This window comes from Octopus bimaculoides, chromosome 1, assembly GCF_046866305.1.
Source record: "Octopus bimaculoides isolate indiv1 chromosome 1, ASM4686630v1, whole genome shotgun sequence".
Taxonomy (NCBI): domain Eukaryota; kingdom Metazoa; phylum Mollusca; class Cephalopoda; order Octopoda; family Octopodidae; genus Octopus; species Octopus bimaculoides.
The window spans coordinates 169,342,240-169,347,239 of record NC_142928.1 but is presented as its reverse complement, the minus strand read 5'-3'; the positions used below and the strand labels follow the sequence as shown (position 1 = coordinate 169,347,239).

The 5,000-nt window shown below is 37.5% G+C and overlaps 1 long non-coding RNA gene and 1 other non-coding gene across 3 annotated transcripts in view; both read right to left on the bottom strand.

The window, feature by feature from the left end:
• The window catches only part of LOC106883135 (uncharacterized), a 274,310-nt gene that overhangs the window by 42,773 nt on the left and 226,537 nt on the right, over positions 1-5,000 (bottom strand). The window lies entirely within an intron of this gene.
• LOC149137852 (uncharacterized) overlaps positions 4,667-5,000 on the bottom strand; it is a 74,980-nt gene continuing 74,646 nt past the window's right edge. Inside the window, exon 2 of the long non-coding RNA XR_016244249.1 lies at positions 4,667-5,000. This exon is cut by the window's right edge and continues 798 nt beyond it. This is a non-coding gene — a long non-coding RNA (uncharacterized LOC149137852).

Here is a 5,000-nt window from a genome sequence, read left to right as displayed (position 1 = left end):
AAAACAAACATAAATTTGTTGCTGAAGTGGTTTGATTCTAGTGTTGAGATCATTCTTTTTTCTAGATTTGTGCCAAATCTACTGATCTAGATTTAGGAACGGGTCAAAGCAATGAAGCAACAAAGTACTTTGCAGCTTTTTTTTTTTTTTTTTTTTGATGTTTTTTAAAAACTTTTGAAATATACTGATATTTAAACGAAAGAAACTTTTATTTCGAAGATCTCTTTGCCGCTTAATTCATCTGAAAGTAATACCCGCCGAATCTACCACGAAATGACACCCCAATTTTTTTAGAAAAGAGAGCATTATTGGTTGCTCTAAACCTAACCCTTACCCTAACCCTAACCCTAACCTGTTCAGTGGTTATATCAACACCATCGCATTTAATGGTTGTGTTTAATATGTTTCCGTTCAATGATTATGGAAATACCGTTGAGTATGAGGCGTTCCATCAGGGCTGACCTGCGATTAACACAACAACAACAACAATGGCAGAGTGGTATAAATGATTGTGGTGGCGTTAGTTGGGGGCTTTCTGAGATGCGCGCAGAACGACGAAACCGTTTTCCTTGCATTCATTCAATATCTGGGTATTGCTTCTCTGTGGAGGTATGTCGAACAACTATACTGTGTGTTGTGTAGACCCGGCTCTCAGCCGAGTCCATCATGAATGTCGCCCCAACGCCTTACTTTGTCCTGGAAGAGCAAACTCCTACTGTCTGTTGGTTATGGTGAAAGAGGTCGTATAGTGAATTCGATTAACATAACTGAGGACAGATGATTTTTTTCTCTTTCGGACATGCCTTCATCATGGGACATCGACCATGCATGACTTTTCTCCACTGCTCTCGACCTTGCCTTTTTCTAAGGTTTCTCTTTTTATGTTCCTATGAGGTAAGGTCTTCCTCTCCCAGGTCTTTTTTTTACTTTGAATTATCATTGATGATTCCGTAAATTTTCTGTTCTCTTGTAGGTAGGGTGTTGATCCTATACAAAGTCATTCTTTACCTCTGGGAAAAGACTGTTCCATTTTAGTCTCCCCACGACGACCACCACCACCACAAATTCATACTATATTTGTTTTGATTTTTAACGTTCTGACTCCAAATCCCGCTGCAATCTATTTTGTCTTTCAATCCTCCGCTGTCGATAAAATACAAAAAAAAAAAAAAATAAATAAAAGAAAGAAACAGTCAAGGAATGAGGTAGTGACTAATTACCAGCCATCAAATCTGCTGGCCTTGTGCCGAAATCAGAGATAATAATATTATTATTATTGTCCTTGTTGTCATTGTTCTTGTTTTTATTGTTCTTGTTTCGGTTTCTTGTCTTGGCAAGATATGCTACATTTCGGATTATATGTACAGAACGAATTATTTGAGTGATTGAACTGAGTTCACCGTTCGCCAGGCCCATATTATCATTTGCATTTTACCCCGTTTGTAAGAACAAAAAACAGACATTAATTTATCAAACAAATACTTTTCTAATGTCAGGAGTTTAAAACAAACAATGTACACGCCTCCAGAAATTACAACAAACGATAACAAACAAGTGTTTGTATTTTAAAAAATATATACAGGAAGAAACTGAATTATCTCGCTCCATAGCACATATAAGATCAGCCAAAATCCAAACAAAAACTCAGTAACGATAGCAATAACAACAACAACATCAATAACAATAGCAAATTTCGTTTTGATTCTCTTGCCAACCAGAAAACGTTGAAAATGACTCATCCATTTAGCGTGTCTCAAATATGTTACCAAATGAAATATTTCTTAATAGGAAGAATTGGAGAGTAAGTAATCTTTCTGCTCCTAAAAGGACAACCACCCCAGCCTTTCCCGCCTCCAGGTGAACGAGGTTTCCACTTGCCTCAGAATATTTGAAAGGAACTATGGCCGATGTAGGGTGTGTCTAGTTTCCTACGACCACAGTAAAATACTCGGAAATATTTACTTTCACTTCAATACAGAGCTAGGCGTATTTTTATAATGTTTCATAATGAATGTTTCATGATGTTAATTATATAGACAATAATTATGTTGCTTTCTTTAATGGCCAGTCAGGTGTGGAAAATTTCTTGAATCTTGAGATAATCTGCCCTTGTCCAGTTGAGTAGAGTTGATCTTAATTGCCGTTTGGCATTTAGGATACATCCTCTAGAGGCGGAAATAATTTTAATAAATTGAGAATTTATGTTGTATAGTATTTGATGTACATATATTTGTTTATGGTGCTCATTGACGCTAAGGTATTTCTTTTTGCTCATATAGGTTTACACACACACACAGACACACACACACACACACACACACACACACACACACACACACACACACACACACACACACATATGTATGAGACAAAGAGCGAGTGAGAGAGAGATAAAGAGAACGATATATATATATATATATATAAATACTTATCGCCAAGCCAACTATTAATTTCCAGTACCGCTGCCGTAGTCTCCTTTAGAGAGACTTAGAAATATTAATAACTCTCTCTATATATATATATAAAGAGAGAGAGAGAACGAGAGGGAGAGAGATGGTACAATACACACGTCACTATGTATTGCAGTACATAGGTAATATAATGGTGACAGTGACGGGCATTTGCTGTGGCTTTAACTGACAGCTTGTTATCACCTTTATAATATAATCTGGCTTGCTGTTAAGCATGGATGTAACGTGAAATGATATGTGATCAGAAGGGGCCAGCAGAGATCTGTTGTCCGGATGACATCTGAAGATCGCTGGTAATTTTTGAACTAGGCTTCGTCGAGGGTGCAGAAACTAAAGCACTGAAACCAGAGCAAATTAGCCTAACTGTTGTATTTGTAGCTGTTTTTTTATCTAAGCTCCGGGAATGGCTGAGAAGCTGTCCTTGACCTCTGTCGCAGAAGCGGATATTGCCGAAAGCTAACTCCCACCAGAATCACTCCATCTAATATGGATAATGGAGTGGAGAGGTAGACACTCGCGAAGGCAAAACAGAAAATAAAAGCGGGGCAGAGGACATAAAAGAACAAGGTTGACATGTCGGGGCAAAAGGTGTCTAAAAGACACGAAGAGCTCCACTCTGCCACGTGTCCATTAGATCAACTCCAGGCATCTATAAAACTGAAGGTTGGGCATATTGTATGAGGAGGAAGACAAAGAGCCGATATGCAGAAGAGGAACAAATGATAAGTTATTACTGAGGACCCCACCAATAAATTTATCACAGCATCAAACAGAAACACACAGGAGACGTTAGGCAATTTTTAGCTTGGCTTTTAAAGACCCCCTTCGGTTACAAACGACCATGAGATTGGCACAAGTCTGCACAATATATTTAAGGGCCGCTTTGTGTGTATACAGATTTAAAATAACGAGTGTTGATCGGACAACGTTGTAGGATATTCGGACGGCCTAGTTATTATGTTCTTAGCAGTGTGCGAATGGGTCAGCCCATTTGTAATTTCACTGTTTGATTATGTTGTATTAGTTGTTATATTTATATAACTTTATCTTGTTTGTTTCTACATTTTTTTTTTTTTTTTTTTTTTTTTTTCTAATTCTATCATCAAAACTTGCCCTTCTTTGCTTGATGTTTTACAAATATAACTGAAGGAAATGACTTTATATGGAATTTTATTTTACACAGGGATCCTTCCTGGGCCTTTAGAAACTCTATACCCACTGGAGTTAAACGAAAAAGTCAGTTTCTTTTTTCAAAACTATTTTCATTTTGTGTTCATGTCTAACGTTAGAGGTAAAAGTGACTTTTTCTTCCCTGAAAATTTCGTAGTGAATGAAGCAAAATAACCACTTCCCCACTACACGGATTTGGGTTCAGTCCCGCTGTGTGGCACCTTGGACGAGTGTCTTCTACTATAGCTCCGGGAAGTAAAAGTCATATATAGCTCAGGGAAGATGGAAAAAGAAAGAAAAAAAGAAAGAAAGAAAGAAAGAAAGAAAGAAAGAAAGAAAGAAAAGGAAGGAAGGAGAAAGAAAGAAAGAAAGAAATAAAGAAAAGGAAGGAAGGAGAAAGAAAGAAAGAAAGAAAGAAAGAAAGAAAGAAAGAAAGAAAGAAAGAAAGAAAGAAAGAAAGAAAGAAAGAAAGAAAGAAAGAAAGAAAGCATGAAAGAGAGAAGCAAACAGCAGGGCAGGCAGCTGCGATAGCAACAGTCCCTACAAATTGATGTTTCTAATGTACCACTGTTCGCATCTCCGAGGTAACCGAAAACCCTTACTTGTCCTCAGTGCCAAAAGCCGACAACGAGGGAAAGAGGTGTACTCTTTTACTAGTATCACACAATAACCTAGTGACGGTGTAGGGAAGAGGAGGGAAGAGATGAAGACGAGAGATGGATGATAAACAATCGAAATTAGCCCCCCCCCCCCCCCACCATAAAAATAAAAGAATAAGACCCTGAAGATTAAATCTATACCAAAATCACACCATGTGAAATTCATCTCTCTCTGCGATAGTAAGAAATTCAAAGTCTTTAGAAAACCCTATCGAAGAACTGATAGAGATGATGAATGTATTAGAAAAATAGGGGGTATTGTTTTACACACACACACACACACACACACACACACACACACACACACACACACACACAGGGTGTGTAAGATATTCGAGGACAGATTTATGTTTATGAAAAAACATATATAATGACAGATGATAACTTTATTTATCAAAAAGTGCTATAAGGATTAAAATATACCTTCTTTTCTATAATGTTATTCAATAAAGCCACCTTCAGTTTCAAAAACTGCTTCTATATGAGATCTAAATCATCTACCTGCTCGAATCAAGTGGTCCTGGTTCATTTTGGACATTACACTGACTATGGCAGATTTCAAAGAATCTTTGGTGTATAATGGGCGTGTTCGTTGACCTCTCTCTCAACAACGCTCCACATGTAATAGTCCAATGGATTGAGATCTGGCGAATTAAGAGACCAAATGTTAGGGGTCATGTGATCGTGAAAATTTTCAGCC